At 39.2% G+C, this 12434-nt stretch overlaps 1 pseudogene; it reads left to right on the forward strand.

The window, feature by feature from the left end:
- The first annotated feature begins 3434 nt into the window (after positions 1–3434).
- LOC101427961 (lysosomal acid lipase/cholesteryl ester hydrolase-like) overlaps positions 3435–12434 on the forward strand; it is a 47502-nt pseudogene continuing 38502 nt past the window's right edge.

Consider the following 12434-nt stretch of genomic DNA (forward strand, 5'->3'; position numbering starts at 1 on the left):
TTGATATTTGACCCCAGTGACCCTTCTAAACTGTAAGTCAGATCATATTGCCTTTCTACTGAAACCCTGACTTCTCATCTTGGTTGAAGGAAAAGGCAAAATTTTTATCATGACCTACATTTGACCTCCAATCAACAAACTACTGCCAGGACCTGATCTTCTACCAATCTCTGTCTTATGTGTTCTGTTCCAGCCACAACGGTGTCATTGATCTTGCTAAAACCTACCAGGAATATTTCTGCCTCAGGACCTTAGCACTTGCTAAACTCTCGCCCCAGAATAGTCTCTCCCCATTATCAACTTGACTCTCAATAACCTCTTTCCTGTCTGTGAGCACATGTCACTTAACCAGAAGTCCTTCTCTGAGCACAGTATATATAACACGGCAGTCTCCTTCACTTATCCTCTGTTTTATTGTTCTTCATAGCACTTACTGGTAGTGGAATGCTCTGAGTTGTAGGCTTCTAGGTTCTTGGCTGTGTTGCATAAAAGAATTTAAGGACGTGCCATTGGGTAGCTAAGGAAGTAAAGAGTTTATTAAGAAACAAGAAAACTGGAAATATGGACACAACCTGAAACATGGCTTATGGACATGCTACCAGCTACAAGTTAGACCTTTTTTGAGCCTTTCCTTCTCCCCTTTCCTAATGTTGGGGAGGGCCCCCGGCTGCTTGCTGTTCTGATTAGTTGTCCCCCTTTAGCACTCAGGGGGGCAATGGGGAGGCCTGCTGTTTGGAGGAATTCATGGCTGGAAAGAGTTCCAAATGGGACCTTGTGGTCAGGGTGTCTACCTGGTTTTCCTGGCTTTGTTTTCAGTAGCAGGGGATTTGCAGGCAGTGTCTCACAGACTTGTTCTCTGCTGGGTTCCAGCTGTTTTCCCTCTTTCTCTTTACTAATGTTCCTCAAGTGCCCCCTCAGAGAGTTTACACCCGAATTCTTAGCCATCTCCTATGTTATATAGTTATTTGTTGATAATGTGTCTCCTCCCATTAGAATGAAAGAGCCAGAGGAAAAGTGGCCTTGTTCGGTTGACTGCTATACCCCCAGTGTCTTAATAATTACCGGCACTTAGTAGTGCTCAGTGTAGTTTTTGTTGAATGAAATGTTCAATAAATAACAAGCATATACTAAAAGTATTCTATTTCTTCCTTTCTATTTTCATCAAAACATTAATAATAAGGTAACATACTATGTATTACACCCATGCTTTGTGTCAGGCGATTTAGATGGAGTAAACAATTTATATTCATTTCTAGAGCCCGAACTCTCGGCGCTAGGCACAGAGGGCGCCAGAAGTACAGGAGAACCTGGCGCAGAGAGGAGGCAGCCCCCTATGTGACAGGCCGGTGTGGCGTGGGGCAGCCAGGCTCGCCACTCTCCCGCGACTGTGCTCCCTGCCCGCCCCACCTGGGGGCGCTAAAGTTCTGCTCGGGTCCAGTAGGGAGCCTGAGGCAAAGCTCATGGCGCATGCTCCATCCAGGCCGCTGGAAGCGCTGAAACGCCGCGCTCGGTAGGGGGCGGAGTCTCTTGACTCTTCCCGCCGCCCTCAGCTCTGATTGGCGGCTGCAGTAGCCTGGGCGGGTCCTAAAGGCGTGGGGTCTCGTCATCCCCTCCAAGGCTTGTCCCCGCTCTCGGGCCCGCCGCGGTCACTGCAGCTTTGGACAGCGGCCGGGTAGGACGGCTCCGAGGTGAGTGCGCCCCGGCCTCGCCTGCAGGCGCGGAGGCGGCGTGGGAGGCCGCGCCCGGCAGCCGGGGGACCTCCTGGGGGCGCGTGTGGTCCCAGGGTGCTCACGCTCCGCGCACCTGAGCCTCCGCTGGCCGCGGGACCCTCCGCTGTAGGACCCCGAGCGTCCTGCCTGGCGTCCCGAGCACCCAGAAGGCGAGGCTCTGCAGTTGCCCGCCTTTCTTCGCGCTGTCTTGGTTTCCCTGTGCAGCCCGAGTCCCTAGAATGGGGCGCGCCAGGATCCCTGATTTCCAGCTGCTCTTCGTTCTCCTCCTCCCTTCTTGCTATTAGGTCCCGCAGATACGCTGCTGACCTCTCCACCTGTTAGGCAAGGCGTGATTCAGAGCAGACTTTAGCCTTAGTCCTGGTTACTATCCTGGCGATACTGCTGTTTCATCAGGTGGCACTTTACTCCCGGCTCTTAAGTGGATAAACCACAGTTTGCTGAAAAATAGGTTTGATGTACTGCATAGAGTTGGTGGAATAATTGATATAATGCGTTGGGAGCGCTGCCTGCGGTGGTGGGTCTGCATAGCAGGATTTAAATGAGAGCCATATTAATTTTGAACAGCTCTACTGAAGCATAAATGATATATAATAGAACATAATGCATAATGGAAGTGTACAATTTTAATAATTCTCACATACACAGAACTTGTGAAATCAGCAGTACAATCAAGATGATGAACATCTATCCCTCACCCTCTCATATTTTCTCATGCTCATTGGTTTTCCTCCCCTGCCAACCCTCCTCTTATGAGATAACTTTTGCCATACTTTCTGTCAAAGTGAGATTATACAGTATGTTTTCTTTTTTGCCTCACTTATTTCACTCACCATAATTATATTGATATTCATCCATGTCTTTTTTATCGATAAATAGTATTGCAATATATTAATATACCACATTTGTGTGTCAATTCACTATTGATGGGCATTTGGATTTTACCAGTTTTTGGTTATAACATAAAAAGGCTGCTATGAACATTTTTATACAAGTCCTTGGACGTATATTCATGCATTTTTTAAAGTGAGTAAATTTATTAAGATAAAAAAGGACTGGACTGTAGTCCCAGTTTTGCCACCAACCACCTGAGCATGCTTGGGAGAGTCTTTACTTCGCCTTTAACATCCCCAAGGTCTTGCTACACTGTGGTTTTGAGTCATAGCCAGAGACTATGTTTTTGTTGGTGGTTGGAGGGACTCAGGAGGAGACAGGACTGTCCTTCCCCCTCTGTTTCTCTTGTGGAGTCTCTCTCCTTTCATTTCACTTTCTTCTGGAGTTGACACATTCGAATCCTGCCCCATCACTCCGGTAAGACAGTGGGAGGCAAGAGCTAGTATTGTCCCAACTTAAGTGGAAGGGAAGAGGTGGGAGGTTAATAGACTGGAATTTTGCAGATCTCCCCTTTTCTGTCTACTTCTGAGCCTTCCTGTCTGTTATTTTTTCAGGAATGAGATTGATATTGTGGTCACATATTAAAGGGTGCAAGGGTGTAGAGGGGGATGGTGGAGGTAAAGGTGGCGTTGTTCCTAGTACAGTGTATATGTATTTTTGGCTTCATTATATGGCCATAGAAATGTGTTTCATATTTGCCTAGGGTACCTGAGGGTGCCTTTTCAGAACTTGTTATGGGAGCACAAATCTGCCCTTGTAATATCATGTAGTAAAGTTTTGGCAATTAATAATGCACTGACTGTTTTATACAGAATGAAAATGTGGTTCTTTGGGTGGGTGGTCTCGTTGATCCTCAGGACTGTGCATTGCCAGCAGCCCAGAGGGAAGCTGACAACTGTGCATCCTGAAGCATATATGAATGTGGTAAATATTCAAAGTTACCTGCTTTTAAAATGCCTTTGTGACAAGCGTTATTTCCTTAAATCCAATTGTGTGGCCTAAGTTTTGCCACCAACTCTAATCTCCATCTATCTCGTATGCTTTTTACTATCTCTGAATCCTAGATTCAGTTTGATAAATTTTTATTTTAACCAGGTAATATGTATTCACAAACCTCATTTAATGGTTAAGACTAGATACTTCTTCATAAGGAAAAATCATTTTCATTCATTAATTTCCTGTTCAAGTTACACTATACTTGTTTTAAAAAACAACTAAAAAGATCAAAGGTTTGCAAGAATGTTAATATTGAGTGCTAGTTTTAGAATACATTGAGTAGGGTTGTGATTAAGAATGTCCAGGGAACACAGTTCTGTTTCAAAATCTTAGGTATCTGAAAAAAATTTTTATTAGAACAAATATGCAAAAATAGTTCCACGATTATTTAAAACATCTCAAAGTTAGTAATTTTAACTAAACAGTAAGATCTAGGCATGCCTCATTTTGGTGTAAAATATGGGAAAATACTGTTATTAAAGAAAACAACTTGAAAACATGATTAGCGACTTTGAGAGCAATTCATACGGAGTGAAGAGAGTTTGACTGGACATCAGGATCTTAAAGTTAAGTCTTTTTGCATCCAAATATTTCATAAATCATTCCACCCTACCTTCCTTTTATTATTCCTCCTTGTAAGAATGATAAAATTAAAACCTTTCAATTGATTATGATCACTTACTTGTTTACATAAAGTTTTCTGCATTATTGAGTTATCCCTATTCCACTAAGATCCTGATGAATGTAAAAGAAAAAATTGTGCTTAATATTGTTGAGTAGACAAGGACGACTTTATTCAAAGGTGACTGTAGGAATGGGATCCTAGAACCTAATGTCATCAGAAGGACAGCAGGGTTTTTAAGGGCTGAGAGAGCCAGTGGGAAAGTAGTTGGAGGACATTAAGGGGGTTCCTCACTGGGATAGGATGTTGGCTACAGTTTCAGTACAATAAAAATTCAAAAACAATTGATTTTTTAAAATGAAATCTGGAGAATATCATTGGCCTTTGTCTTCTCCTTTGCCTTTTATTATGGGAGACCTTATCTGATTCTATCCATAGCATTGCCATTGTTCTTTTTCTCCACAGAGTGAAATGATCTCTTACTGGGGATTCCCTAGTGAGGAACATCTAGTTGAGACAGAAGATGGATCTATTCTTTGCCTTCACCAAATCCCTCATGGGAGGCAGAACCCCTCTGACAGAGGTAAGGAGTTTTCCTGGGAGAGAAAGAAAAGCTCTTAAAAGTAATTGTGCTGCTGGAATTTGGCTGGCTTTTATGGCAGGAACTAACTTAAAATGAGATTATTTTTAGACTAATGTACTGAAAGTGTTATATTTTTGTTACATTCATGCAAGGCATACAAAATACTTGGTCTTTTAAAGAAGTAAGGACAAGAGTCATCTGGTTTCATAATTTGCTTGAGGCTTCCAAGCAAATTTGTTTGAGTCTTGACCAGAATCTCCTTCCTTGTTATAGGGAAGCAGGAAGCATCTTCTTGAGTGAAATCCTTTGGCATTAAATAGCTTGGGTAATACATTTGCCGAGTTCAAAAATCAAGGAGAATAAGGTAAAAGAACTCTTTCCCATCTCATTCCCCATCTCCTCCATTTCTTGTGTATTCTTTCAAAATCTCTTCTTGTATGTGAAAATGAATACAAACATAGATTCTCATTTTCCCTACCTTCCTTTATATGAAAGATGTCAGGTAATACACACTGATTTTTTCCTCGATGTATCGGTGATCTTTCCGTACACTATGTAGAGTGCTTCATCATTCATTTCTACAGATACGTAGTATTTTGCGGGCATCCATATCAAGGTTTATTTAGCAAGTGTCCAATTAATGGACATTTTGGCCATTTCCAGTTTTCTGCTCCCGAAATTGCTGAAGTAAATAACCTTGTATATGTGCAAAATTATAATATGCATTTCCAGAAAGAGACATTTTTTGGGGATAGAGGAGGTAAACATTAGTGGTTTTCATTGTTATTGTTAAATTATTTCCATATGAGATTGTACTGGTATTTATTCTCGCTGGTAATGTATGAAAGTTCTTGTGTGTGTGTGTGAGTGTTTCTCATTTTATAACTCAAGCAAAACTGCCATTTCCAATGCAGATTCAGGAATTTCTAGTCAGTTTATTTGAAACCGTTGGGATCTGATCCTTATTCATTCACCTTCCCAGAAGTAGCTTATTCTTTAACACTTTCTGTTTCTACAAACTTTCCCAGGGTAATTGAGTTTGAGAGTAAGTTAAGTATCTCTTCATTTAAAATTTTATATGATCAGAAGGGCCATCTAAGGCCTTCTTTTGCCTCAATTCCTTCCCTAATTATTATTCAAAGCAGATTTAAAAGGCTCCGTGTTAATGTGAGCTTTGTATCATTCTCTATTTTTTTTTCTTAATCTGATTTACCTGTTTCCTCTCCCCCTACCCCCACCAATAAATCCTAGCTGTAATAGGGCTTTGATAATTCTTAAGTTCACAAGACAACCAATGGCTTCTTGAAATTTAATTTCTAACTCTTTCATACGTACATATTCTAAGATTCCTTCTTACAAACATGTTACCAAATAAGTGGTGAATTTGCACTGAGGACTTGTAGTTTTTCTTCTCACTAAAACACACAAGTGCTGTGGGAATGAAAGACTTGTACACCAAAATTCATATGCAGGGAGGGCCCTGTCTGGTTTATTTCTCTTGCTTATGTATCATGTATTTTTGGATTCGGCCAAGGGCCGTGTTTAAAATTAAAATTTCCCAAGGATGTTTTGTCTTAGAACAAGAAACCTTGTCTCTAGACTCACATCCTATCTAGTGGCAGAAAGGGCAAGAGGAAGTCATTTTCAAACTTCAAGCACAAAGAGATAGCTTGTGCAGAGATAAGCAAGGACAGAGCTATTTTTCTCTAAAGCAAGAACAGATGAGCTTTCATAAATCATTTAACCATGTCCTTGACAAGGTGTTGGAACTAATCCTCACATCTCCCCCCTTTCTTTTTGAGCAGGTTGTTCTACCTGAGTAGCCGCATATACAGCGGCCAGGTATTCATAGCATTGTTTGATATGTTCCCATAGTTGGAAGAAGCATTGGTATCCTATAACTATAACAAGACAGAGACAAATTAATCTTCCTATTGTGGCCCACCATTTAAAATTTACATTGGAAAACCGTGTTAAAAGGTTCTGCCACTGTAACTGTTTGGCTAAGATTTTTAGTGTGATTTGTTGAGTTTGATTTTTTAGGTTTCATAATGGCCAACTTAATTGGAGATGGGAAGTTTCCACTTGATCTGATATATGAATGGAGAAGGCACTCTGAAGGTGCTTTTTTATTTGGTTCCAATTATGTTGAGTGCCATTCCATTTTAAAGGAGTGACACAAATGTTAGAATGCCTCCAGTCAATTTCATTTATTAGTGGCCCTCCTGGAGGAACCCAGTATTCTCCTATACATGTTGAATCCTTTAGGGATAACGGGGGCTCAAGATCCCATCAGGAGGTGAGGGCAAATACCGGTGGATCTGTTATATGGGCCCAAAAGCTGTGATTAACAGTGTGGGGGTTAAAAGACATAAGGATGAGCAATATGTACATTTTCCATGTTCCCACCTTAGCAGAAGCAGTAGTGACTACTGTGAAATAAGCTACAAAACTATTTTTAGACATCTTAGGGCACCCAACTCGTGCCATAAGAGCTTGTGCTTGGTTGCCCAATTATTTAAGACTCCCCATGTAATCAGTTCAGCTCCTTGGGTAGTCCTCAGGGCAATGTTGGTTGATTGCAGTTGAGCACTTCCAGGCTTGGTATTGGGGTGTGCTGCAGATTCCATCAGCCATGGTATGGTTTTACATGCTTTGCTAGAAGCCAAAGAGGTCCTCCTAGGGAGAGAACACATGCATACCGTCCTTCCCATGTTGGATAAATTTAGTGGAGTATGCCAATTACCATTACTTGTCCATCCATGGGTTTGTGTAACACTTTAGGATACATTTTTACAATTGGTATTTGAAAATGTCATTCTGCTGCTGTATATCCATCCTTACTGCAATTTAAAAAAATTAAACTATGTAAGGCTATTTGTATGACATCCTTTGGACTGGTTAAACCTAACACCCTATTCCCCCTTTTTTGTTTTGTAAGCATAATTTTAAGGTGGAGTGAGATGATTTTGTAAATAAAATTATTTGTTAACATAATATTAATATAATAAATAGGGTTAAAACTACAGGTTTTTTATACAGTTAGGTTTTTGTTATTAGGCTAGGATAGATAACTGATTTATACACACAGCTTTGGGAAAGAGCTTTTAAATTTCCTGTTGGCTTGTTCACATATGAATGCAGGCTGGCGGGACTTGCCTAAGGAGATATCAGATAATGCATCAGGAAATTTTAAAGTAAAGTGATAGTGACATAATTGGCTATTAAATTTGTAATAATTTAAGACTATTTAGGGTTGCTGCACACAGCAGTGGTGTTATTATAATTTATGATAGCTTACTGTTATATGTCACCCTGAGGCAGTTTTTAATGTGAATTGGACAAGTATGAGTTAAAGTGTCTGCCTTATGGCAGCTTTTAGTGTAAATCAGATGAGTATGTGTTAAAGTGTTCACGTGTTGATTTTTAAGTAGAGAGGGTTTTATGATATATATAATTTTTAATAATTAAAATTATGATTATCAGCATTATATATTTTTAATATTATATTGGAACATTATTAAATTTTCAGGACATTTATATACTTTTTAAGTATTCATATGAACTTTTTACTCATACAACTTCAACAGAGGGTTAAAGAATCCTTTTAATTTTATAATACTTTTAAATATTGTTCATTTAACTTATATTAAATGAACTTAACTATTTAATTACTTTAATTTTTTTAAGGGAAAAGAACAAATCCTCTGCAAATGTCTGAAATAAAAGGTATTTTCAGGATCTGACTTTGAGAAAGCATGTTTGAACATTATGTTCTGTTAAACATGATGACTTGTTTTTTTAAAACAGCCAAAGACATGATATGGTTAAAGTACAAGAAGCTATTTTGATAAAAGAGACTTTTGTACACTGATTAATCAAGAGAAAAAACTCTTTGTAAACTTTTGCTAAAACAGATTAATGTTTTAAGAAACTTTGGGAAAGTACAAAATTTAACTTTGTGTTAGTAGACTATTTGATACTAAAGCTTTTAAAACTTGATAGATCCATCAAAACTTAACTTCATCCACAAAAATTCCTTTTCCGCACACCTTCTGTACTTTCTGTATTCATTCAGGTTTTCTCCTAAATTTTACTCTTTTTTTAATAACTAGTCATTTTATATTAGGACAAAATTATTTTCTGTTTCCTTAATAATAAAAACATGTTCTATACACCCTACATATATAAGTTACAAAATGATTTTGGAAACTGTCTCTAAGCAAACTTCTTACAACATAAAATTACCATCAACACTAAAGAAATGTTAAAATGATGATTCAATTTGGTTATATGCAAATACAATGTTATTTCAAATACCTAGTATCACGCAATATCAGAAATAGTTTTTTAGAGGCGAATTGGCAGGGGAGGTTGGCTGCTGATAAGTTTTCTTTTTATGAAGTTACTTTTTGTTATTATCAATTCAATTTTTGTTTAATAATGGATTTTTTGAATTAGGTATTTAAACACTTTAATTCAAACAATGCTTCCACAAACTTCTTGTAATTATTCATAACCACATGGACTGTAATTACGTTATCTTAAGACAAATTTTACCTTCACACAACACATTTTTTCCCTGAATGCTACCAAAATACTTTTTACAGCTTGCCGTATGCATTCATGTTTTGTCCTGCGTATTTCCATTTTGATTGTATGAAAACTAGCCTTCTTATTTTAGGACAAAACACACCTTTTTGAACAAACATCAAATTTCAGTTAGCATTCCCACAAACTTTTTACCTGTTTTAATATTCATTTAAGTTTTACATGCTTCACTTTATCCTGTGAAGAAAAATAAACTATTCATTTCAATTGAGGCAAGAACTATTTCTTATGAAGAAACTTGTTGTAATTCCATTAATCAGGACTTACAGTTTTTATCATTGTAGAGCTCTTATTAGCATTTATACTTATCTATTAATATAAGCTTTATTTATTTTTAGGGCATTTGAATAGAGCTCTTTTAGGATTTTTTATTTATTTATATTCCCATCTGGAGTTATTAAAATATATTCTGACATTGAACAAAGAGACAAATACAAAAACAATAACACACTAACAGAAACAGAAACTTTACAATTTGACTCATAATTCTAGATCTAGAGTTCCCACAATTCAAAGCTTAAGGTTCTCTTGTGGCGGAAGTATGAACAAAAGGTCTGTACTGTTTGAGGCAATGTAGTAATTTGTTGTTCTTTCACTCTACAATTAGCTGCTTTCAATAGTTGTTGTGAAGTGTGGAGATAGATCTCCTGGTTGCTTTGATAATGTATTTCCCATGTTATACTAATGTCTGCAGTCAGCATACCTCTCTCAGGGCAGCTGATGTCCTGTCTGTGCAGGATGCATGGTTTGGACCAATCTCTATGCAGACATGTTCTTGTGACTGAATCCAGGGAGCAGTTTACCTCAAGGGCGGCTGTGATCACTGGCAGCAGTGAATGTCGGTCGGGACTGTAGTTCGACTGGGCTGTTCCCAGGGGGTGTCCCAAAAAATTCCCCTCAGCTGGGGGAAAATCAGCTGCCCTACGTTGGGCACCAGTTGCTGTGGGAATGAAAGTCTCACACACCAAAACTCATGGTTTATTTCTCTTGCTTGTATATCATGTATTTTTTGATTTAGCCAAGGGCTGTGGTTAAAGATAAATTTCCCAAGGATGTTTTGTCTTGGAACAAGAAACCTTGTCTCTAGACTCACATCCTTTCTAGTAGCAGAAAGGGCAAGAGGTGGCTGTTTTCAAACTTCAAGCACAAAGAGATAGCTTGTGCAGCGATAACCAACACAGAGCTCTATTTGCTCTAAAGCAAAAAGAGATGAGCTTTAATAAATCATTTAATCATGTCCTTGGTGAGGTGATAGAACTAATCCCACACACAAGCATATATTTTATGCCAGAGTGAGCATATTATCTTTGTTTCCTTCCTTTGCTTTTTTTTTTAACCCTAGTACATGGTGTATACTGATTTCTGATCCCACATTTAGAAAAATATATATTGATAATTTTAATGATATTTTATTATAATCATTGATTGATGTTTATAATCAGTAATGTGAGTTATTGTTGAGAGGCCAGGACCTCAGTAAAAAATGCTAAGGGAATGTGGCTCCTCTTTTCCTATCCTCCTCCAGGCTTTTCTCTCCATACAGTAATTAAAGCAAATGGTGCTACCTGCCTTACAGATGTGTTTATTGCTCGTGCCACATGTGCAGGTGCCTTGCCATGGAATACTAAGAAAGAAAATTCTTGATTTGCTCCCAGATGGTGGGAAGAAAAGTTAGGAGACCTCAGTTCTAGATATTGGTCTGCACCCAACTGCTTATATGCTTTCACCTCTGTGAACCTCAGATTCTTCAACTGTAAAAACAGTTACTTGGCCAGGACAATCTCCAAGTTCCTTTTTAGTCATCTTCACTCTCAGGTATCATGGGTTTTCTCCCCTCTCCTCCCTTCCTCCCTTCCTTCCCTTCCCTTCCTCCCTCCACCTGCCCCTCTCTCTTTCTTTCTGGGTGGGTATGTGTGTTTTGGGGAGAGCGAGGTTGACACATTGGTCTCCAGAATGGGGAGCATAAACCGAGAGTAGCCTAAGCTAAATCTGCTCATATATTAGTGCCCCCAAATGCCTACTCTGTTCTGAAGAGGCCTCTCTAGTTGGGTGATCAGTGACATGTATATAACTCCTGCTGTGAGCTCAACTCAGAGGGAAGTTTTAAAGGGAATCTGTGAGAAAGGGTTGAGTAATCTGAAGGAATGAGTGATTTTCCTTAGACCTGGATAGGTACTTCTCTGAGGGTTTGCAATTCCCTGACTCCAGGCAGTACACGAGATTGAGGGTTTTAATTGTCCTTCAGCTCCCATCTGAATTGTCCTTCACTCCTGTTTGGGAGTGGTGGTGTTACTTTGGCTCTTTTAAGACCAAAGAGACAAAAAGGATCCCGAAGGTCCTTCAGTCCTAGAGTGGCATCTGAAACTCTGGGACTCATGGAACTCATCTCCTCATCCAGGCCACTCCTGACTTGGCCGGCTATTAATAGCACTGCCGTCCCTCTAATGACCTGGACTGGAAACTACAGAATATTTCTTGACTCCCATCTTTAAGTAGCTGTCAGGTTCCTCTCTAATTTGTCCGTGTTATATGCTTCAGTTCACCCCACCCTTTGCTTTCCCTGCCCAGCACCCTAGCTTAGGCTTTTGTTCTAGGGCACCAAAAAGAATTTCAGAAACCAAGAGACTTGAACCATTTCCATTTGTGAGGCTCCACATACATTAAGAAATAAAAACAAATTTCCAAATAGGAATATAGAAATTCAGTCTGCTTATAATTTAGAAAAACAATGCTTTTAACGCACACAATTATAATGCTATACATCTGTACAATTTACAAGAGAATTAGAATTTGTACTAAAGCATTATTCATTTACCTGTACCTCATTCAGCATGGAACTTGATTTGACAGCAGTAGTGATGGTCTTTCAGTCCTGCCTCAGTGGGCCTCTCTGATTATCTGTAACCTCACTGGGAGATCATTAGAGAATTCTCATGAGCAGAGGGCTGGTCCGTGGCTCAGCTCTGTGTCCTCTTAGCAGCTCTACTCTCCTCTCTGACAG

Source organism: Dasypus novemcinctus, chromosome 6 (genome assembly GCF_030445035.2).
Source record: "Dasypus novemcinctus isolate mDasNov1 chromosome 6, mDasNov1.1.hap2, whole genome shotgun sequence".
NCBI classification, from domain to species: Eukaryota; Metazoa; Chordata; class Mammalia; order Cingulata; family Dasypodidae; genus Dasypus; species Dasypus novemcinctus.